This window comes from Mesoplodon mirus (genome assembly GCF_964341445.2).
Source record: "Mesoplodon mirus genome assembly, chromosome: 2".
Lineage (NCBI taxonomy): Eukaryota > Metazoa > Chordata > Mammalia > Artiodactyla > Ziphiidae > Mesoplodon > Mesoplodon mirus.
Window position 1 is genome coordinate 26824200 of NC_138977.1, and position 25090 is coordinate 26849289.

General features: G+C 41.2%; 2 long non-coding RNA genes across 3 annotated transcripts in view; both read right to left on the bottom strand.

The window, feature by feature from the left end:
• Positions 1 to 81: 81 nt before the first annotated feature.
• Positions 82 to 10638, bottom strand: LOC309798908. The gene is made up of 3 exons (XR_014293251.1): positions 10546 to 10638; positions 9768 to 9826; positions 82 to 580 (listed from the first exon to the last, which is right to left on the bottom strand). It is a non-coding gene; the product is annotated as an uncharacterized lncRNA (long non-coding RNA).
• A 1225-nt stretch (positions 10639 to 11863) lies between these two features.
• The window catches only part of LOC309798907, a 79566-nt gene continuing 66339 nt past the window's right edge, over positions 11864 to 25090 (bottom strand). For both annotated transcript variants that reach the window (XR_014293249.1, XR_014293250.1), the window contains exons 3-7: positions 18052 to 18144; positions 16820 to 16941; positions 15537 to 15867; positions 14509 to 14576; positions 11864 to 12018 (exon numbers count right to left, since the gene is read on the bottom strand). This is a non-coding gene — a long non-coding RNA (uncharacterized lncRNA). The remainder of the gene's footprint in view (positions 12019 to 14508; positions 14577 to 15536; positions 15868 to 16819; positions 16942 to 18051; positions 18145 to 25090) is intronic.

A 25090-nucleotide genomic window follows, 5' to 3' on the forward strand; every position in this document is an offset into this window, starting at 1 on the left:
GCTCTTCCTGTGCTACATTATATAAATGTTTCCCTCCCACATTGGTAAAAATATCCAGTGAGGCTTTTTACTGTACCACTAATATTTTCCAGAGGTCAGTGACTTCAGCTTGGCTTAACTGATGCAGAGCATCTTCAACTAGGTGACTCTGTCTGACTCTAAGTGTAAATGGAGGGGATTCATCCTTTCCTTGCAGAATTATTTGCCCAAAATCCATGCACTCTTTCCCTTCTGATTCCTAGAAAAAGAAATATTTTAGGAATCCTCATAGGAATACTAGGAATTGTTTAATATTTCAAATAAACATATTTTATATAGCACACATTTATGCCTACCATTGCTATATACACTCATAATTATTTAAGGAAAAGAAAATCATATCTATATTATGGGAGATAAAGAGATGGCAGGATCTGTGGCATCTGGGAACTGTATATAGGAGATTACTCACCATGGATGTACAGCTAAATAGTCTCAGATCACTTATTATAGGAAACATAATCCTTACAGGCAACAGTGGTATTAAAGATGCTGAAGCATTCATCCAGTGTCATCCACTTCGCAGTCTTGCCACCATAATCTTCAAAAATATAAGGGCAGTGGAGGAGCTCAGACATGTCAGATGTAGGAAGAAAACTAGAGAAAAGGCTTTCCGGGCTTCCCTGGTGGCGCAGTGGTTGAGTCCGCCTGTCGATGCAGGGGACACGGGTTCGTGCCCCGGTCCGGGAAGATCCCACGTGCCGCGGAGCGGCTGGGCCCGTGAGCCATGGCCGCTGAGCCTGCGCGTCCGGAGCCTGTGCTCCACAACGGGAGAGGCCACAACAGTGAGAGGCCCGCGTACCACAAAAAAAAAAAAAAAGAAAAGGCTTTCCAAGAGAAAACCCACTCCTCCTCTACTTCTAATACCTGTGATCCATCTCCTGAATTTGCATGGGAACTCCCTAAAAAGATGTCACTGGTGGCCTCAGTTTGTAGCTAGCATTCTTCTTGGCCACCCAATACAGTACTTCCATGTAGCTTTTCTGAATTCTCAACATTTCCTTACCAATTTAGTCCCATAATCTTCATTCTGATGAACTCCCTTGGATTAGAAATCAGGTGTTGGACTTGCTATCCTTGCTTTGACCTCAACAGTCCTCTAGGGCTTCTGCTTTATCCCAAGGACAGTAAAGGAGTATTTAGGATTTATAAACCAATGCAACCCTCTTGGGGCCTGTCCTGCAATAGTGACAGCAAGACAGGTGGATAACAGCTGTGCTATCCCAGGTTTCCAGGCTGAGTGCGGGTGCCCATATAAGCCCTCTCCAAGCATCTGAGACAAGTGTGCCTGTGGCTCTAGGCTTGGGAAAGCCCTGTCCCAGATCTCTGCCACCACTAAGGACTGGGAATTTGATATATGATGCTCCTAGATTCTTCTGGTTGTTCCTTCAGATGTTTGTTGTAAAGAAATTCCAGGTTTGCAGGGAAAGGGAAAAGTGCCATTTCTGGTCCTTCCTGGTGGTGGGTCTTCTCTCCTTTGGTCCAGGAGTCTGCAGCTCTGGGATGCGTCGCGATTCTGATTGCCAAGCAATGTGTTCTGTGGCTCTGAGTGACAGGGGGTGTCCGGCAAAGCCCTCCACTGACTAGAGCAGGGAGAGGTGTATGTGGCCTGTTGTAGGCCCCCCCTTCTGTCACCTAGCCAAGAACTGGACTGGAAACTTGCAGCTTAACTTATTTTCCAGTTCCTCTACCCCCATTCTCCATGTACTGGTTTCCCCTCTCTACATTTATGCATTTGAATTGGTAATACAGTTCGGAGCTTACAATTTTGACTACATCCATCATCTCTCCCTTGGAAGACAGGATTCTGGTGTATGCTTTCTAACTTCACCCTTGACAACTACAACTAGGGTTTTCTTTTTTTTTTTTTTTTTTTTTTTGCGGTACGTGGGCCTCTCAACTGCTGTGGCCTCTCCCGCTGCGGAGCACAGGCTCCGGACGCGCAGGCTCAGCGGCCATGGCTCACGGGCCCAGCCGCTCCGCGGCATGTGGGATCTTTCCAGACCGGGGCACGAACCCGTGTCCCCTGCATCGGCAGGCGGACTCCCAACCACTGCGCCACCAGGGAAGCCCACAACTAGGGTTTTCTTGTCCTCAAATCTTCCCTAATGCTTCATAATATGCAACCTGCCTGGGTCCACTGTCCACTCAACCCTCATTAACACAGTAGATAGGTTAGATAGAGCGCTGCTATAGAAGAAAGTACCATGTAGGGAAGGACTTGTTTAAAGGACACTTACGGGGCAGTTAGGCTTCGCAAGGAAAGACAATCTATTTTCTCTCATTACCAGGGATGTTAGGAAAATTTTTTAAAGGGGTAGCTGGGAAACAAAAGAGGAGATGATTGAGTCAGATCTCCTTGTAAACATGCTGATGACAGACACTAATAACCTCAACTAAAGGGAGAGTCCTTATCTACAGAATGCTTTTAGCAGGATGTACCTTGGCCATCTAGGTTGCTTATTATAAAGAAACACGGAATTTATAGATTTATGGGGCATGGCTCACTGGAAAATGTCATGTAAGCTATATAATTAATAGGGTATATAAAGGAAATGTTTGATAACTGAAATGGCTCATTTGATGCAAGTGATGTCCCAGACCTCTCCATGTCTCACCATGTGAGTCTTTAAAGTACAAATATCATAGATAAACAGGTACAAACCTTTCCTGAGGAATGGCCTAGAAAACAAGGCTCAGCAGTCAAGAAAATGTTTGGGAAATCTTCAGCATAATGTCTGGGGGTAGGGGCTGGGATGAGGATTATAGATACATAACTAAAAGCTCAGGCTGATGGCGATAAGAGACCCAAAACAGCATGTAAATGTTGTGTGGGAACAATACAACTACGAGAGAAGAAGCAGAAGGGAGGGTAAGTGGAAAGCAGAATAAACTCACTGAAGGACTCACAGGCAGTATCCGGGAAGAAAAGGTATCACTGTGGCTTACAAATCAAGCTCCAAGACTCTAAAGCAAATATGAAAATCGAAAGACTAACACTAAGAACAGAGTAGTAACTAAAACTGGATTGAGGAGGAGAATGAAGGGAGTGGGAAAGAACAGTTTACTAGATAATTTCTGTATTCCTCATAGTAGAAGAACAATGAATATTAACCAAAGAGTATGAGGATTCAGGGACTTCCTCGGTGATCCAGTGGTTAAGAAGCCACCTTCCAATGCTGGGGACGTGGGTTCGAGCCCTCTTTGGGGAACTGGGATTCCCACATGCCGCGTGGCATCTAAGCCTGCGTGTTGCAACTACTGAGCCCATGCACCACAACTAGAGAGCCCACGTGCCACAACTACAGAGCCCATGCACTCTGGAACCCACGCCACAACTACAGAGCCCACCTGCTCTGCAGCCTGCATGCCACAATTTGAGAGAAGCCCACACGCCACAACTAGACAGAAGCCCATGCACTGCAACGAAGAGCCCGCACGCCGCAACTAAGACCTGACGCGGCCATAAATAAATAAGAAGAGTATAGGATTCAGGCATTATGTAATAATAAGAAACAATTAAAATTAAGACTGAAATGTCGTGATTAAGCCATCACATCTGGAAAAGATCACAAAGCTTGGTAACACTGCATCGGTGAGAGTGTGTGAAAGAGGCTATTCATACGTTGCTGGTGGCAACATAAGTTGGTACGACCACTACGTACAGTAATATGGCAATATTTAATTATTAAAGGAAAAAGATTAAGCATCATTCTACCTTCATATATGACTGATATTTTTCAGGGTAATCAAATTGCCCTGATTGACAAGGGAAAGTTCTTTATAGAATTCCAGTTAATAATTTTGGAAGGAATGATAAGATCAGAAATATCACCATTTTTCAAACTTTAACAATGCAATGGATGAAATTATTCATTAAAAGTTGATGGAATGCATGTATCTTTTCAAATTCAACTATATACACAGGAGTGGAGTTTCTGGGGCATAGGGCAGTTCTATTTTTAGTTTTTTGAGAAACCTCCATACTATTTACCACAGTGCTACACCAATTTACATTCCCATCAACAGTGTGCAAGGGTTCAGTTTCCTCCACACTGGGTGACAGGTTTTATCTTTCAATATTTTGAGTATGTCATTCCACTCTCTCCTAGTCTGTAGAGTTTCTGCTGAGAAACCTGCTGATAGTTTACTGGGGCTATCTTTGTAGGTTGCTGTCTTTTGTTCCCCGGCTGTCTTTAAAATTCTTTATCACTGACTTTTGACAGTTTTAATATAATGTGCCTTGGAGAAGGCTTTTTGCATTGAGATAATAAGGTGTTCTATTAGCTTCACGCACTTGTATATCCAGTTCCTTTCCCAGCTTTGGGAAGTGCTCAGCTATTAATTTTTTAAATAAGCTCTGTGCTCCCTTCTCCTTCTCTTCTCCTTCTGGGATACCCATTATCCCAGAAGGAGGGTTCTCTTTTCTCCACATCCTCACCAACATTTGTTATTTGTGTTCTTTTTGATGATAGCCATCCTGACAGGTGTGAGGGGACAACTCATTGCTGCAATGAACACTGGGGTGCATGTGTCTTTTTGAATTCTGGTTTTCTCTGGATATATGTCCAGTAGTGGGACCGCTGGGTCATATGGTAGTTCTATTTTTAGTTTTTTAAGGAATCTCCATACTGTTCTCCATAGTGGCTGTGTCAATTTACATTCCCACCAACAGTGCAAGAGGGTTCCCTTTTCTCCACAGCCTCTCCAGCATTTACTGTTTGTAGATTTTTTTGATGACGGTCATTCTGACTGGTGTGAGATGATACTTCATAGTAGTTTTGATTTGCATTTCTCTAATAATTAGTGACGTTGAGCAGCTTTTCATGTGTTTGTCAGCCATCTGTATGTCTTGCTTGGAGAAATGTCTATTTAGGTCTTCCGCCCATTTTTTGATTGGGTTGTTTGGTTTTTTTTTGATATTGAGCTGCATGAGCTGTTTGTATATTCTGGAGATTAATCCTTTGTCAGTTGTTTTGTTTGCAAATATTTTCTCCCATTCTGAGGGTTGTCTTTTCTACTTGTTTATGGTTTCCTTTGCTGTGCAAAAGCTTCTAAGTTTAATTAGGTCCCATTTATTTATTTTTGTTTTTATTCTCATTACTCTAGGAGGTGGGTCAAAAAATATCTTGCTGTGATTTATGTCAAAGAGTGTTCTTCCTATGTTTTCCTCTAAGAGTTTTATAGTGTCTGGCCTTACATTTAGGTCTTTAATCCACTTTGAGTTTATTTTTGTGTATGGTGTTAGGGAGTGTTCTAATTTCATTCTTTTACATGTAGCTGTCCAGTTTTCCCAGCACCACTTATTGAAGAGACTGTCTTTTCTCCACTGTATACTCTTGCCTCCTTTGTCATAGATTAACTGACCATAAGTGTGTGAGTTTATTTCTGAGCTCTCTGTTTGGTTCCATTGATCTATGTGTCTGTTTCTGTGCCAGTACCATACTGGTTTGATTACTGTAGCTTTGTAGAATAGTCTGAAGTCAGGGAGCATGATTCCTCCAGCTCTGTTCTTCTTTCTCAAGATTGTTTGGGCTATTAGGGGTCTTTTGTGTTTCCATTCAAATTTTAAAATTACTTGTTTTAGTTCTGTGAAAAATGCCATTGGTATTTTGATAAGGGTTGCATTGAATCTGTAGATTGCCTTGGTTAGTATGGTCATTTTAACAATATTGATTCTTCCAATCCAAGAACACAGTGTATCTTTCCATCTGTTTGTGACATCTTTGATTTCTTTCATCAACGTCTTACAGTTTTCAGAGTACAGGTATTTTGCTTCCTTAGGTAGGTTTATTCCTAGCTTTTTATTCTTTTTGATGTAAATGGGATTGTTCCCTTAATTTCTCTTTCTGATAGTTCATTGTTAGTGTATAAAAATGCAACAGATTACTGTATATTAATTTTGTATCTGCAACTTTACTGAATTCATTGATGAGCTCTAATAGTTTTTTGGTGGCATCTTTAGGATTTTCTATGTATAGCATCATGTCATGTAAGAACAGTGACAGTTTTACTTCTTCCTTTCCAGTTTGGATTCTTTTTATTTCTTTTTCTTCTCTGATTGCTGTTGCTGGGACTTCCAAAATGATATTGAATAAAAGTAGTGAGAGTGGGCATCCTTGCCTTGTTCCTGTTCTTAAAGAGAATGCATCCAGCTTTTATTCTGCTTCAAGAGTGAAACAGCTATAAATCCTCTCCTGGGTGGGCAGGCAAGTGAGCTTCACTGCCAGGAAAAAGATCCCATGCTTGCACTTGGATGAGAAATTGCAGAAACAAACATTATCACAAGCTGTCCTATCTTCCATGTGTCCCCCTAAATGCCCATCTGTCTCCCAATGGAAATTGTTTCATCTATTTCTCCCCCTTCCCTAAAGTTGGCATATAAACCCTCATCCCTAGCTGCTCTTCATGAGTAGAACTTTTCTTTTCTGTTAATCTGTCTATTCTTAATCGGTAGGTCCCAAAACATATGAATCCCAAACTAGTACTCCTTTCAGAAGTTATACCTCTCAAGCATTGTTTTTCTCATATTGAAAATAAAAATACTGTATATACTATACATTTAAGTATGCAGTAAGAAAATAAATGCCAGCGCCTAATACAGTGTCTGGCATATAGTAACCTCATAATAAACACCAGCCCCTCCGCTATCACACTTTCATCTCACTCAACTCCTAACAAAAGTAAACTGTAGTCATATTGGTTCCTGTAAAGAAATTCTATTGATCTATTTCTCAAGTGAATATTGGTTATTACCAAAGAAGAAATCCATTCTTTTTTTGTTAACTTCTCGCCATTTCTAAGTCCACATTAATGGAAATAGTTTGTCCAGATTCTCTTTGGATGCAAGAAATGCAAAAAAACACATAAACAGATGTAAAGGAATATTTCTAACTTCATATATCATTATGTATAATTTTATTTTACTACATATCATATATTATCTTTTTTCTTAAAGCTTGCATTCTTTCAAAATAATCAATTTACTTGGCACACAAAAAAGTTATAAAATCTATGTTCTCCTAAGAGAGAATAGGTAACAATTTATTGTCTAAAGTTTGGGCTGCAACAATAGCAAAAGTTTACATGCTGCGTCTGAGTGCTGAAACCATTTACCCTCACACTCAGCCTGCGCACTGAGAACTGAAACTCCCTAACCCCACCTATGTTACCATCTATATTTACATTATTTTGGGATTCCACTGTTTCATTAGCATGACTTTACTATTCCAAGACACCCTTGCCCAAGCAAATGGCTTGACTGTTCATTTTAGGAACTTCCTGAAAAGACCCATTAACTCTACCAACAATCAACAGTTTACTGCAATCAACAGTTTACGCCCAAAAATTCTTCACATCTCTTGTCTCAAAATCCTTGCCTTGCTGTTTCCAACCTTTCCGGATTGTAGTATCTTTCCTCAATCCTGATAAAGTCCGAAATCCTCCCCTCCCACACTGAAAGACCTGCCTTAATCCAAACTGTTGATTTAAAAAAATTCAGACCTGGCCATTCTCCTCAGAAATACCACCAAGGCTTTCTTAGTCTAGGTGTGGCATTTCCCTGGGTTGTGTTGGTAATATTTGAGGAGCCTGCACTCTGTAGGATGATTTGTGTTTATAATGTACTATTAAATATTCCATGCTTGCTAGATTAACCAATCAATTGTAATACTAGGCCTAAAACATTTATGCAAGTACCAAAACAGAGGACTGTAAATTTCCCTGTAAAATAAATTCTCCTTTGCAGCCTTTGGCGTCTTAAGATCAAACCTTGAGGTTTATCACTCCTGGGAAGGGGACATGGAGACACTTTAGAAAGATAATATTCTTAGTGTAGAAAAGATTCTCCTCTAGGTAATGAGAATTAGCTTGAGGCTACAGTGGGGAAGAAACAGGATACATTACATGGTAGAGTCCCCTCCTTTCTAGGCTAGAAGGATGGCAAGAGGAGGAAGGCAAATGGGAGAGAAAGCCGGCAGAGGGAAGCAGTGTCTTGATTTCTCATCTCCTGCCTTTGGCTGGGATATGTAGAGATGAATAGGGATGCCTCTGGGGACTCTAGAATGATAACTGCCTCGTGAGCTGCGGTGGGCAGGCATGACACTTATCTTCCCTGGGCTTCTCTGGTTCCCAGGTGAAGCTGTTGGACCCAACAGTTCCTCCAGTCTCCCTGAGGAATGGCTGGGAATGCAGCTGGGTTAAGAACCAAAGGGACAATGGCGGAGGGGCGGGGAGGGGGGGAGGAGGGCAGGTTACTTAGATGCAAGAAGTACCTGCAACAGGGGTTAAGCGAATAGTGAGTACCGCCTAGCGGCGGATGTGTACAGCTATCTTCTGAGGCCAAGTCAACAAGGGAGGGACAGGACCTGACCTAGCGAAGGAGGACGGGGATGAGTGACACCAGGTGTGGACAGACCTCCAGGGCACCGGCCTCCAGAGTAGACAGAGGGCAGCCTAAGGGCCCCTTTATGCTGATATTCCCCCTCCCCTCCCTTGTTACTGCTAAAGTAATTAAACAAGGAGGCCATTACACTGCAGTGCCTCTAGTGCCATGGTGGCCTATAAAAGCAAACCAAAATCTAAGCCTGTAAATGCCTCAAAGTTATGAATCAAAAGCTAAGGGCAGGGCTTCCCTGGTGGCGCAGTGGTTGAGAGTCCGCCTGCCAATGCAGGGGACACGGGTTCGATCCCTGGTCTGGGAAGATCCCACATGCTGCGGAGCAACTAGGACCGTGAGCCACAACTGCTGAGCCTGCGCGTCTGGAGCCTGTGCTCCGCAACAAGAGAGGCCGCGATAGTGAGAGGCCCACGCACTGCGATGAAGAGTGGCTCCCGCTTGCCACAACTAGAGAAAGCCCTCGCACAGAAACGAAGACCCAATACAGCAAAACTAAATTAACTAATTAATAAAAACTCCTACCCCCAACATCTTCTTTAAAAAAAAAAAAAAGCTAAGGGCAACCAATCACAAAAAGTTCACTAGGCTTTAAGTTATAGCCAATCAAATAATTTCCTTTCTTTGTTTCTGTACCTTCTCTGTATGTCTCTCCCTGAGCTCCTCTCGCTGGAGCACTCTTAGGCAATTCTGAATTGGTGCTGCGTGATGCAAATTGATGTTCGCTCAAATAAACTTACAATTTTTAATATGTCTCACTTTATCTTTCAGTAGTTCCCAGGTACAGTATTGGAGGGCAAAGAGGGAGGGGAAGAAACAGAAGACCAAACGTTGAGCAATTTAAGAGAGGAATTGTTTAAGCTACTGAAACAGACCAAGTGTCAAACCAAGTAGGAGAGAAGTTAGATTCTCCTCTGTGGTAGTAAGACTAGTTAAAGATAAAATAAATAGAATCTGTTTTCCTTACTGATCTCAAAATAAGAGCTTCAGAGCACAGCCCTGGCCTCTAAGTACAAAAGCAATGTTAGAATGAACTGATCGCTCCTAGATACAAAGATTCTGAAAAAAACACCATTCCTGCCAATCAGACAGCAGAGGAGAGCCGGGCAGAGGCAGTGAACAATGTAAATTAGAAATTACAACTTGCAGTGGTCCAATAGGAAATTACTTTACAAAAGTGGGAGAATTCTGTAACAGCCTATGGAGTTTTCAATGTTGGATTTTTTTTGTTCATAGATAACAAAATTCACGTATTAAAATGACTGAGTCGAAACATTTCATTTTAAATATCCCCCAGTGTTTTAAATAAAGTTAAGTCTCATGTAAATGTTACCTTTTCTTTAAAAACTTGCAGTCAGACAAGCAGGAGATGAAAATATCACTCTAATTTCCCTGCAAACATAATAAGACAAGGTTAAGTCACAACATATTACAAGCATGTCCCTTTTATCTTACCGAATACTGTATGTAACTGATGACGTGGAATCATTGTTAATGAAAATAACTGCTCTCTTAAGAGTCTTCCAGATTCTGGGTATACTTTGTGCATGTGACTGCTAAATCTCACCAAAACCCTTCATAGTTGATTTGATCAAGTCATCTAGAATTAAATAAAATTCATCCTTCTGAAAACAGAAACTTCTGGAGCTCCAGAGAATAAACTATGAAGCTGTAAAAACAGTCTGCCCTGGGGAAGGCTTTGTGGCACAGAAAGCATTTTTGATTCACTCCTGCATCTTCCTCACCTATCAAAGTGCCTGGCATATTGTACATCCTCAGTATACCTCTGTTAAAGAAATGATGAATGAATGAATACAATGACTTCTTCAAACTAAGAGATGGTAGAAGAGAATCATGGTTAAAATGCAAATGCCTTCATGACAAAGCCAAATCCTCTCTCTTATGTCTAGGATAAAATGACCAAGGCTTCAGAACCAAATAAAAGTGGTTTCTCCTTTTTTTTTTGGCTGTGCCACGCAGCTTGCAGGGTCTTAGTTCCCCAAACAGGGATCGAACCTGGGCCCCCAGCAGTGAAAGCGCAGGACTGCCAGGACTGCCAGGAAATTCCCAGTTTCTACTTTGTCAGACAGAGCCACCTCTCAGTCACTTACTTCATGCTCTGCACTTCCTCTTGCCATTGCCATCCATTTTTCTGTCAGCAACTGGTTAATTCGGCTTATTTCTGGCGGGGTTTTCCTGGAAACACTGGTGGAACTAGTACCCTTCTAGGAAGAAAGAAAAGAATGATCAGGAAAATACACACACACACACACACACACACACACTACGTAGTGAGTAAAACAAAGGTGGGAGATGGGCCCCCATCCTCTCAGACAGTGGGGTTTGGTGGGAGGAGCCATGGCATCAGACTGGCCTGGCTCTTCCATTTCCTAGCCTTGGCCACTTTGCTCGGTCCAAGCCTTAGCTTTGTTATTTAAAAAATGAGATAACACAAAAGAACTGAAAACAGGGACTCAAACAGATACTATATGTCAACATTCATTGCAGCATTATTCACAATAGCCAAAAAGATGGGAACAATCCTCGTCCAGCAACAGCATCAACAGATGAATATGGTACATCCATACAATGAAATATTACTCAGCCATGAAAAGGAAGGAAGTTCTGACACATGCTGCAACATGGATGAACTGTGAAAACACTATGCTGAGTGAAATAAGCCTGATACAAAAGGACAAATATTGTACAATTCCACTTATATGAAACAGGCTAATTCATAGACAGAAAGGGTATTAGAGGTTACCTGGGGTTACAGGTAGTGGGGAATGGGGAGTTATTATTTAATGGTTAAAAGTTTCTGCTTGGGGAGAAAAAGAGTTTCTGCTTGGGGTAATGAAAAAAGTTTTAGAGGTAGATAGCGGTGATGGTTTTACCACACTTAAAAAATGAGATTAAAAGATATTAGGTATACAAAGCCTTTGGATTATAGTAAGTACTCAGTAAATACTAGTTTCTTTCTGCCCTTTAATCATCCACAGGTTTTTGCTTTGATATCAGTGGTTTTCAAACTGATAACAGAATCACCTAGTGATCTTGTTAAAGCGTAGACTGCTGGGCCCATCTCCACAGTTTCCGATTCAACAGGTCAGGAGTGGAGCTCAAGAATCTGCATCTAGCAAATTCCCAGGTGATGCTGAGGCTGCCGATTTGGGGACCACATTTTTGAGAACCATGGTTCTATATAATATTTGAAACCAAATGGCTCAACCAGAGGTGTCAGAAATCACTGTCTGGAGAGAAAAACCTGTCTTTAATATATTCCTCCAAGGACATTAGTGCCCTGCTCTGTAATATACCTCTGCTTCCACTAGCCTATAGTAAATCAGGGAATTCTGCATCACTTTTGTTTAATGCTTAGCTAAAGACCTTTTGAAAAAGATGTATTACCATGACTCCCAAAGTTCCCTTCACTGTCTTAATCTGAGTCCTGGGTGTTCCCTGGAGTTCAACCATGAGGAAGCTTTTTTCCCTCCACCATCCCAGGGACCTTAGGACGATGAGGCGCTCCCTGTTGGCATTTACAGACCATTTCTTCTACTTTCTTCTTCAAAATCCCGGCTCCTCTGAAGCACATAACAACAGACTATATCACCTGCCAAAGTCCTAGTCACGACCCTTCAATCACTGAAAACTTTAGCACCTTGCTGACTGTCTTCCTCAGCACATCCACGCCTGACATCATTCTTCCTGTCCTTCTTGGCAACTTCATACTTAATGAACCCAGTTTATTTCCCCTCTTGATCTCTCAGTTCTTTATCTTGTCTCCACTCTCTTCCTCTGTTCCACTGCAGCCACCCTGGCCCTGGGTCGGGGCTTCTAAACTGATCCGACTGGCATTTTGCGTCAGATAATTCTCTGTTGTGAGTGGCTGTCTTGTGCGTTGCAGGATGTTTAGCAGCAGCCCTGGCCTCTACCCACCTGATGCCAGTAGCAGCCACCCCGACATACATGCCCCTCCCTCAGGACAAACTCCACTGAGCACAGACATTGCCAGATGTTTCCAGGGGTGCAAAACCACTCCTAGTTGAAAACTATTGCCCTAGATAAAGGTGATATTCTGTACTTTATAATCACCAGTAATTGTTCCAGGGACTTCCCTGGTGGTGCAGTCGTTAAGAATCCGCCTGGGGGATGTCCCGCAGGGGACATGGGTTTGAACCCTGGTCCAGGAAGATCCCCCATGCCGTGGAGCAACTAAGCCCGTGTGACACGACTACTGAGCCTGCGCTCTAGAGCTCGTGCTCCACAACAAGAGAAGCCACCGCAGTGAGAACCCTGTAGAGAAAGCTCACACGCAGCAACAAAGACCCAACGCAGCCAAACAAACAAACAAAAATTGTTCCACCTTCTAAATTTCCATTAGAAACATTCTCCTCTCTGATCATCATACACCATCCTTCTAATTCACTGACTTCAGAGTGGAACTCCCAGGCTAACATTCTTTGATGCTGGAATGAATTAACACTTGGGGGCTGTTGGGATGAAATGAATGTACTCTGCATGCAAGAAGGACATGAATTTGAGGGGGGCAGTGGCGGAACGTTACAGACTGAGTGTTTTCCTCCCAAGTTCATATATTGGAATCCTAACCCCCAATGTGATGGTATTAGGAGGTGGGGCCTTTGGAAAGTGACTGGGTCATGAGGGTGGAGCCCTCAGGAATGGGATTAGTGCCCTTTATAACAGACCCCAGAGAGCTCTTTCACCCCTGCTCCTTCTGCCACATGAGGATACAGTGAGAAGACAGCCATCTGTAAACCAGGAAGCAGGCCCTCACCAGACATCAAATGTGCCATCATTTTTTTTTTTTTTTTTGGCCACACTGTGCAGCTTGCAGGATCTTAGTTCCCAGACCAGACCAGGGATCGAACCCCGGGCCACAGCAGTGAAAGTGTCGAGTCCTAACCACTGGACCACCAGGGAATTCCCAAATGTGCTGTCATCTTAATCCCAGACTTCCCAGCCTCCAAAACTGAGAAATAAATTTCTGTTTATAAACCACTCAATCTATGGTATTTTGTTATAGCAGCCCGAACAGACGAAGACACTTTAGAGTGGAATCCACTCCAACATTCTTTGAGGCCACTGGGCCCTCCAATCCATCAACCCTATTGTTTGTTCATTATCCATTCTCCTCTTCATGTCTTTCTTACCCAGCTTAGATTCTATGGTCAGCGGTGTAATCAGTCCTTTGCAAATACCTCCAAGTCTTCTGCCCCTTTCCTATTGTACTGACCTAGCAGAAGTCCACCTGTAGTTAAGCTTCAACCTGAATTACTCCAAAGGAATCCAAGCAGCTTAACATCAACGGAGAAAAACAAACAACTGTGCCGACTGATTTCACCTTATGCCCTACAACCACAGATTTCAAATGGTTACTCTATACTGTCTAGTAATCTCCCACAACGTTCACTGTCTCACTCTGAGTCACTATTGCACACTTTCCGTTTATTCCTAAACCTGTAGCAATCTTCCTCTGCTTCACTAAGTTTCAAATAAGGACCGTGCCTTGTGCATCCCTGAGAAAACGGAAACAATCAGGGAAGAACTAATCACCTTCCCACAAGCAACCTACCCTCACCTCCACTGCTCCTCATCAGAACAGAATAAAAATTTCTGCCCAAAGCCCTACGTGCCACACTGGACCCTTGGCCCTGCTTCCTTGCTCCTATTCTGGGAATTACCTCTACAATTATTCCCTCTTTCTCATGCATCAGCACTTTCTCCTCCTGAACTGGATCATTCTCACTGGCATACAAACATACCTTAATATTACCCCTCCAAACAACAACAAAACCCTCTCACGGTGGTGTACTCCCTTTCATGACAAAACGTCTCAGAACTGTCACAGTCATTGTTCCCCACTTATTCCCCTTTATTCTCTGCCTATCCGGCTCAGTTAGGTTTCATCTTCTTTCCCCTGAGATGACTCAGTCTTGACAAAGCAAAAACAAACTCTGTGCTTGTCTTACTGGATCAGTATGTGTCAGGTTTGGCCACTTCCTCAGAGAAAAAAAATGATATTTAAAAGAAACAGAAAGTGTAATAGATACCTGGTAAGTTGTCACAAAGTTGGCATACGTTCCAGCAAAAATGTGGTTGATTTGAACATCCACAAGGTCTATAAGAAAGTCATAAATCCATGAGTATTGTTTTTAGAAGCAAAAAATAAATCTTTTGTTGTAAACCTAAAACTGCTCTAAAAAATAGTCTTAAAAAAATCTAATGTATTACCAAGCTAAATTTACTTATTTATTGGCTTCTAAATGGATTTTGACTACAAACAGTATAAAACAATAATTTTGATCAGATTACATGTTGTGTATTCACTTAGCTTAAAATTTAATCTTTCATGTACTTGCATAATGAAACCAGGCTGATGTGCTTCAGTAGAGGTTTGAACGAACATATAAAAGTGGGGAGGGCTTCCCTGGTGGCGCAGTGGTTGAGAGTCCGCCTGCCGATGCAGGGGACGCGGGTTCGTGCCCCGGTCTGGGAGGATCCCACATGCCGCGGAGCGGCTGGGCCCGTGAGCCATGGCCGCTGAGCCTTCACGTCCGGAGCCTGTGCTCTGCAATGGGAGAGGCCACAACAGTGAGAGGCCCTTGTACCACAGAAAGGAAAAAAAAAAAAAAAAGTGGGGATTCCCTGGTGGCGCAGGGGTTAAGAATATGCCTGCCAATGCAGGGGACATGGGTTCGAGCCCTGGTACGGGAAGATCCCACATGCCATGGAGCAACTAAGCCCATGAGCCACAACTGCTGAGCCTGTGCTCTAGAGCCTGCAAACCATAACTACTGAGCCCGCGTGCCACAATTACTGAGCCCGCATGCCACAACTACTGAAGCCCGCACACCTAGAGCCCATGCTCCACAACAAGAGAAGCCACCGCAATGCGAAGCCTGTGCACTGCAAAGAAGAGTAGCCCCCGCTCGCCTCAACTAGAGAAAGCCCGCACGCAGCAACGAGGACCCAACGCAGCCAAAAATAAAAATAAATTTATATTAAAAAAATATATATATATATATAAAGGTATACTGTTCCGAAGCTTAAGTAACTGATTTGGGTTCTTTTGTATTACCTTAATCTTTAGAAAAGATCATCAAATACTCCAGGGAGCACTGCATAAGAAAAAGAATGCATATTGTACAAATCAAAGATAACAGTACTAAAAGAACCACAGTTCTATGCACTCCTTTGAAAGGAAACTGAATAATATTTCTCCTCCAGTGGCATCATTTAACACAAAATTACAAATTCGTGAGACCGCTCATACCATCAACAGAAATCAGGCAGCTAAGTCAAAGTTCTCTGCCAGAGCCCCCGGATGAGGCGAGCTGCTTGTGCAACTTGGTCCACAACCAAAAGACACCACCTGACTAGTGGTAGAGACATACACAAGGGTGTGAGAACTGTAGAAGAGAGAATATATTATAATAAAGACATATTATAATGTGTCACATTTTTTGAGAAAGATGATGTCTCAACACAAAATAACAGATTTATCTTATACTAAGTACCCAGATCCCATATCAAAATGTCAGAGTTAGAGGGTGACAAATCATGTGGGTAAACAAATGGTAGGTGAATGTTGACTTATTACTAAACTTAAAGGCAGAATATTATTGATGGGTCGTTACAATGGTTTCTCTCATTTGTGTTTCAAATGTAAGCTCTTTTTGTCTTTTGCTTTTCATGAATTGGATAGATTATATGCAAAGTGTCCTCATAGGGAGGGATAAGTTGGGAGATTGGGGTTGACCTATACACACTACTATACATAAAATAGATAACTAATAAGGACCTGCTGTATAGCACAGGGAACTCTACTCAGTACTCTGTAATGACCTATACGGGTAAAGAATCTAAAAAAGAGTGGATATATGTATATGTATAACTGATTCACTTTGCTGTACAGCAGAAACTAACTATAGTTGTAAATCAACTATACTCTAATAAAAATTTAAAAAGAAACAGTGTCCTCATAATTAGGTTATACAAAACTCTGAATACATATGCAAATATATATCTTCTACTTGTATGAAATTAACTTTGTCTCATGAACTCAAATAGGCAAGCACCACTATTTTTGTTATAGACCAACTCCACTACCCCCCTAAGGTGGTCTATACACAGTAGAGTTCCAATAAATTCTTACAAAACAAATGAAATATCTAGGATAAAGAAGAAAAAAATAGAAATATTAAACTATATTTGAAAGAAGTAAATTTTCAGAAGGAAAATGATCTATAAAAAGAGTAATCACATATTTTAGGGTCTTAAGGTTTAATAACATTCCACGAGTCATTTCTAAGCAATAAAATACAACGCTTTCTACTCATGCTTAAAAAAAAAACTTATTACCTTCCACAGTCTGCGAAACTAGGCCCTCAATTCCTTCTGAGTTGCGGACTCCTCTTCTCAGCAGTGGGGCTGTTTCCCAGCTGTCCACAGCTATTGTCTCCAAATGTGAATACTTTCCCATCCTGTTTGAAAAAGGAGGGATCAGGCTAAAAAAAGTAGTTAAAAACTAAAAGATTTAAGTATCCTAAGAGAGTTCTATGAGAGCACCATGGTAAATATAAGCTCTATATAAAGACGAAGAGTCCTGTATTTATTATTTCTAACAGTGAATGAAGAATTAACACATTAAACTTGAAAAATCATTGGCATTCCCTTCAGAACTAGGCACTTATAGGTGTCTGTGGAATAAACTGATGGACAAATTAACGGGTTCAAGAGTAACTCTAACATTTAAGCATAGGGTTGCTTTATCTATTCGATCATTTCTCTGAAAATAAATCTCTTTTCAATTCTATTTTTATTTTCAATTTTTGATTCTAGATTAAAACAACTCTAGCTCTCTCTTGCCAACTAAGAAGAATATAATTCAAACATGCTTTTAAAACAAAATATAAATTATTTTAGATACTTAGTTTTAAATAAACATTTCAACCACACAAGTAGTCTTCAAGTCTATTCATTACATCTATGGAGAGAATCCATCCCGTTGGAATGTATTGTATGGCCAGTACAAGAAGGGGGTGGGGAACATTCAGGAAGCTGACTCATAATTTTGCCAAGCAAGAAATGGAACAAAAAATGTTCTAGTCTGTAGTATGGGCCACTGAAACCTATAAAAATTACTTTGTTGCTTCTATAATATTTTTCATGTGTAGAGCTACATTATGAATGAATAACTGCTAAAAGGATTAGCTCCTATATTAATCTAATTTTAAAATATCTAAAAATATTTCCTAAAGCTGAAATTAGCTTTTGTTATAGGATCTTTAAAATTCCATGGTTTATATTCGGCTAAGTTCTCCTCTTTAGACATCTGTACATTGAATGGATATCTTCAGATGTTGATACGAATATTGTTTTCCACAATAATCAGTACATGTACCTTGTGGTAACATTTCTCTGGGATTTAAAAAAATAGCAAGATGCGAGTTCCCTGGCGGTCCCATAGTTGGGACTCAGCGCTTTCACTGCCAGGGGCCTGGGTTCAATCCCTGGTTGGGGAACTAAGATCCCGCAAGCTACACGGTGTGGCCAGAAAAAAAGAAAAAAAATAGCAAGACATTTTGGATTACCTTGGTAAGCACTGCAGTGCGCTCATAACCACAGCTGACATAAATCACACCGAGTCTTCAGTACACCAACTGATCGAGGCTTGTAGCTCTGAACTGTTGAAAGAAAGCAGAATCTCTAGAGTATAAGAAATACTCATATTTCCTGGTTTTTATATATTTTAATATTTTTGTCATCTTATAATTCATCAACATAATTTAAAAAGTGAACAATCAGAAGTATTATAAAACAGAGGGAAAGCCCTGCATTGGAAAAGAAAAGCAGTCCTTTAGCATTTATTTCTGGAAAATATTTAATTTTCTGGAATGACTAAGGTTATTGGCCAAGAAAACTAAGCTTAAAAACCCCCATTCTCAATAATATTTCCATTATGTTGTATTCATTTCTGTTACATAGTAGGTGTTCTGCAAATATGCAATAATAGTTGAGAAGATAAGATGGCCTACTTCATGTTGACAAAGTTAAATGAAATGAGATGTAGGAGCTCAGCATGGTACTGGTATGTAACAAGAGCTAAATATACGTGAGCCACATGTAAAGAATTGAACAGAGGGGCTCATGGGGAAGACGTCACAGTGAGTTTAGTTGAAAGGTTGGAGAGGAACTGGTTGTTTCCCCTACTGCTAGCAATGTTCTAAACAAGTGGTTCCCAAACTTTGCTGCACATTGGAATCACCTGTGGCGTCTTTGGTAATGACTGATGCCTGGCTTCCATCCCCAGACATTCTGATTTAATTGGTCTGGGGTCCAACCTGGGCATTGAGATTTTTAAACGTTCTTAGAGTAGACAGACTAATGGCCTTGCAAAGATGACCATGTTCTTTTCCCAGAGCCTGTGAATATGTTAAATTACATGGCAAAGGGAAGTTAAGGAAGCAGATGGATTTAAGAAGGTTGTTAATGAGTTGACCTTAAAATAGGGAGGTTAGCCTGGATTATCCAGGTGGGCCCAGTGTAATCACAAGGGTACTTTTAAGAGGAAGAGGGAGGCAGAAGAGTGAATGTCAGCCTAATGAGACTTGAAGAAGACTGAACCAGCTATTGCTGGCTTTGAAGAAGAAAGTGGGTTATGAGTCAAGAGTGTAGGTGCCTCCAGAAGCTGGAAAAGGGAAGAAAAATGCTCTGGTCCCCTCCAGCCTCCAGAAATTAATGCAGCCCTGTTGGCACTTTGATTTTAACCCAGTGAGACCTCCATCAGACTTCTGACCACCAGAGCCATGAGTTAATAAATTTATGTTGTTTTAAGCCACTAGGTTTGTGATTTGTTACAGCAGGAATCAAAAAAGTTAATATAGCTCCCTAGGTGATTCTAATGTGTCACAAAGTTTCGGACCACTGTTCTATACTTTCAGAACCAGTTTTCCAACCAGAAAGAAAGAAGGACTTACTACAAGACTACCTTGTTACCTGGGACATTATTCCCTCCGAGGGCCAGCTTCCCTGCATTTGTTGCTTCCCCAGCCAAATGAAGTCCCAGAGACAGACAGGGCAAAGCTGTGGGCCCTTCCTGCAGCCAGCTGTGCCAGCTGTGCCAGCGGGATCCCCTCCAGGGACCTCACCCTCTGTGGGCTGGCTTAAGAGGGGAACTTCTTCCCCAGGCCCAGCTGCCCATGGCTGTTCTTTCCCCATGAAAACACTTGGCCATCTACAAAAATAAAGAGGAGAAATCCAGAACTGCCAACACAATGGAATACCAAATTCAAGGAGGAACTGCCGTCCTAATTCTAAAAATTTTTAAAGAATAGAAACAAGAGTAAAGGACGTTAAAGTACTCTCACTAAAGGCAAAGGGGATGGTCAAGGTCACCTTTAAAAGTCCCTTCCAACAATATCCACTCTTCTTCTCCCTCCCAGTTAAGGGTAACCATGATCTTTCACCTGCTCAGGCCAAAAACCTTGAAGCCATCCTCGCCTCCTCTCTTTCTTCTACACACTTCAACCCACAAATACCAAAGCCTCTATCTTCAAAATCTATCCAGGATCCAACCACTTCTCACCACTCCACTGTTAGCCCTGTAGCCACCAAGTCACCATCATTTTTCCCCTGGGAAATGACAACAGCACCTCACTGGGCTCCCACATTGCATCTCTGCCCCCCAGCAGTTTCTTCTCTAAAGAGAAGTCAGAGTGCTCTTTTAAAAATATGTCAGATGGAGAGGATAGAACCAAGATGGTGGAGTAGAAGGACGTGCCCTCACTCCCTCTTGCGAGAACACCAGAATCACAACTAACTGCTGAACAATCATTGACAGGAAGACACTGGAACTCACCAAAAAAGATACCCCACATCCAAAGACAAAGGAGAACCCACAATGAGATGGTAGGAGGGGCGCGATCACCATAAAAATCAAATCCTGTAACTGCTGGGTGGGTGACTTACAAACTGGAGAACACTTATACCACAGAAGTCCACCCACTGGAGTGAAGGCTCTGAGCCCCACGTCAGGCTTCCCAACCTGAGGGTCTGGCAACAGGAGGAGGAATTCCTAGAGAATCACACTTTGAAGGCTAGCAGGATTTGATTGCAGGACTCTGACAGGACTGGGGGAAACAGAGACTCCATTCCTGGAGGGCACACAGAAAGTATGTGTATATCAGGACCCAGGGGGAAGAAGCAGTGACCCCAGGGGAGACTGAACCAGACCTACCTGCTAGTGTTGGAGGGTCTCCTGCAGAGGCGGGGGGTGGCTGTGGCTCACCGTGGGGACAAGGACACTGGCAGCAGAAGTTCTGGGAAGTACTCTTTGGTGTGAGTCCTCCCAGAGTCCGCCATTAGCCCCACCAAAGAGCTGGGTAGGCTCCAGTGTTGGGTCACCTCAGGCCAAACAACCAACAGGGAGGGAACCCAGCCCCACCCATCAGCAGTCAAGAGGATTAAAGTTTTACTGAGCTCTGCCCACCAGAGCAACAGTCAGCTCTACCTACCACTAGTCCCTCCCATCAGGAAACTTGCTCAAGCCTCTTAGATGGCCATATCCACCAGAGGGCAGACAGGAGAAGCAAGAAGAAGTACAATCCTGCAGCCTGTGGAACAAAAACCACATTCACAAAAAGATAGACAAGATGAAAAGGCAGAGGGCTATGTACCAGATGAGGGAACAAGATAAAACCCCAGAAAAACAACTAAATGAAGTGGAGATAGGCAACCTTCCAGAAAAAGAATTCAGAATAATGATAGTGAAGATGATCCAGGACCTCGGAAAAAGAATGGAGGCAAAGATCGAGAAGATGCAAGAAATGTTTGACAAAGACCTAGAAGAATTAAAGAACAAACAAACAGAGATGAACAATACAATAACTGAAATGAAAACTACACTAGAAGGAATCAATAGCAGAATAACTGAGGCAGAAGAACAGATAAATGACCTGGAAGACAGAATGGTGGAATTCACTGCCGCAGAACAGAATAAAGAAAAAAGAATGAAATGAAATGAAGACAGCCTAAGAGACCTCTGGGACAACATTACACACACCAACATTCGCATTATAGGGGTCCCACAAGAAGAGAGAGAGAAAGGACCCAAGAAAATATTTGAAGAGCTTATAGACGAAAACTTTCCTAACATGGGAAAGGAAATAGCCACCCAAGTCCAGGAAGCACAGCAAGTCCCATACAGGATAAACCCAAGGAGAAACACTCCGAGACACAGAGTAATCAAATTGGCAAAAATTAAAGACAAAGAAAAATTATTGAAAGCAGCAAGGGAGAAACAACAAATAACATACAAGGGAACTCCCATAAGGTTAACAACTGATTTCTCAGCAGAAACTCTACAAGCCAGAAGGGAGTGGCATGACATAATTAAAGTGATGAAAGGGAAGAACCTGCAACCAAGATTACTCTATGCGGCAAGGATCTCATTCAGATTTGATGGAGAAATCAAAAGCTTTACAGGCAAGCAAAAGCTAAGAGAATTCAGCACCACCAAACCAGCTCTACAACAAATGCTAAAGGAACTTCTCTAAGTGGGAAACACAAGAGAAGAAAGGACCTACAAAAACAAACCCAAAACAATTAAGAAAATGGTACTAGGAACATACGTATCAATAATTACCTTAAACGTGAATGGATTAAATGCTCCAACCAAAAGACACAGGCTTGCTGAATGGATACAAAAACAAGACCCATATATATGCTGTCTACAAGAGACCCACTTCAGACCTAGGGACACATACAGACTGAAAGTGAGGGGATGGAGAAAGATATTCCATGCAAATGGAAATCAAAAGAAAGCTGGAGTAGCAATACTCGTATCAGATAAAATAGATTTTAAAATAAAGAATGCTACAAGAGACAAGGAAGTACACTACATAATCATCAAGGGATCAATCCAAGAAGAAGATGTAACAATTATAAATATAAATGCACCCAACATAGGAGCACCTCAATACATAAGGCAACTGCTAATAGCTAAAAAAGAGGAAACTGACAGTAACACAATAATAGTGGGGAACTTTAACACCTCACTTATGCCAATGGACAGATCATCCAAAATGAAAATAAATAGGAAACAGAAGCTTTAAATGACACAATAGACCAGATAGATTTAATTGATATTTATAGGACATTCCACCCAAAAACAGCAGATTACACTTTCTTCTCAAGTGCGCACAGAACATTTTCCAGGATAGAGCACAACTTGGGTCACAAATCAAGCCTCAGTAACTTTAAGAAAATTAAAATCATATCAAGCATCTTTTCTGACCACAATGCTATGAGATTAGAAATGAATTACAGGGAAAAAAACGTAAAAAACACAAACACGTGGAGGCTAAACAATACGTTACTAAATAACCAAGAGATCACTGAAGAAATCAAAGAGGAAATAAAAAAATACCTAGAGACAGATGACAATGAAACACGACGATCCAAAACCTATAGGATGCACCAAAAGCAGTTCTAAGAGGGAAGTTTATAGCTACACAAGCCGACCTCAAGAAAAAGAAAAATCTCAAATAAACAATCTAACCTTACACCTAAAGGAACTAGAGAAAGAAGAACAAACAAAACCCAAAGTTAGCAGAAGGAAAGAAATCGTAAAGATCAGAGCAGAAAGAAATGAAATAGCAACAAAGAAAACAATAGCAGAGATCAATAAAACTAAAAGCTGGTTCTTTGAGAAGATAAACAAAATTGATAAACCATCAGCCAGACTCATCAAGAAAAAGAGGGAGAGGACTCAAATTAATAAAATTAGAAATGAAAAAGGAGAAGTTACAACAGATACTGCTGAAATACAAAGCATCCTAAGAGACTACTACAAGGAACTCTATGCCAATAAAATGGACAACATGGAAGAAATGGACAAATTCTTAGAAAGGTATAGCCTTCCAAGACTGAACCAGGAAGAAATAGAAAATATGAACAGACCAATCACAAGTAACGAAATTGAAACTGTGATTAAAAATCTTCCAACAAACAAAAGTTCAGGACCAGATGGCTTCACAGGTGAATTCTATCAAACATTTAGGGAAGAGCTAATACCCATCCTTCTCAAACTCTTCCAAAAAATTGCAGAGGAAGGAACACTCCCAAACTAATTCTGTGAGGCCACCATCACCCTGATACCAAAACCAGACAAAGATACTACAAAAAAAGAAAATTACAGAAAAATATCACTGATGAATATAGATGCAAAAATCCTCAACAAAATACTAGCAAACAGAATCCAAAACACATTAAAAGGATCATACACCATGATCAAGTTGGATTTATCCCAGGGATGGAAGTATTCTTTAGTATATGCAAATCAATCAATGTGATACCCCATATTAACAAATTGAAGAAGAAAAACCATATGATCATCTCAATAGATGCAGAAAAATCTTTTGACAAAATTCAAGACCCATTTATGATAAAAACTCTTCAGACCATGGGTACAGAGGGAACCTACCTCAACATAATAAAGGCCATATGTGACAAACCCACAGCAAAGATCATTCTCGATGGTGAAAAGCTGAAAGCATTTCCTCTAAGATCAGGAACAAGACAAGGATGTCCACTCTCGCCACTATTATTCAACATAGTTTTGGAAGTCCTAGCCATGACAATCAGAGAAGAAAAAGAAATAAAAGGAATCCAAATTGGAAAAGAAGAAATAAAACTGTAACTGTTTGCAGATGACATGATACTATACATAGAGAATCCTAAAGACGCCACCAGAAAACTACTAGAGCTAATCAATGAATTTGGTAAAGTTGCAGGATACAAAATTAATGTACAGAAATCTCTTGCATTCCTATACACTAATGATGAGAAATCTGAAAGAGAAATTAAGGAAACACTCCCATTTACCATTGCAACAAGAAGAATAAAATACCTAGGAATAAACCTACCTAGGGAGACAAAAGACCTGTATGCAGAAAACTATAAGACACTGATGAAAGAAATTAAAGATGATACAAACAGATGGAGAGATATACCATGTTCTTAGATTGGAAGAATCAATGTTGTGAAAATGACTCTACTACCCAAAGCAATCTACAGATTCAATGCAATCCCTATCAAACTACCAATGGCATTTTTCACAGAACTAGAACAAAAAATTTCACAATTTGTATGGAAACACAAAAGACCCCGAATAGCCAAAGCAGTCCTGAGAAAGAAAAATGGAGCTGGAGGAATCAGGCTCCCTGACTTCAGACTATACTACAAAGCTACAGTAATCAAGACAGTATGGTACTGGCACAAAAACAGAAAGATAGATCAATGGAACAGGATAGAAAGCCCAGAGATAAACCCACACACATATGGTCACCTTATCTTTGATAAAGGAGGCAAGAATATACAGTGGAGAAAAGACAGGCTCTTCAATAGGTGGTGCTGGGAAAACTGGACAGGTACATGTAAAAGTATGAGATTAGAACACTCCCTAACACCATACACAAAAATAAGCTCAAAATGGATTAAAGACCTAAATGTAAGGCCAGAAACTATCAAACTCTTAGAGGAAAACATAGAAACACTCTATGACATAAATCACAGCAAGATCCTTTTCAACCCACCTCCTAGAGAAATGGAAACAAAAACAAAAATAAACAA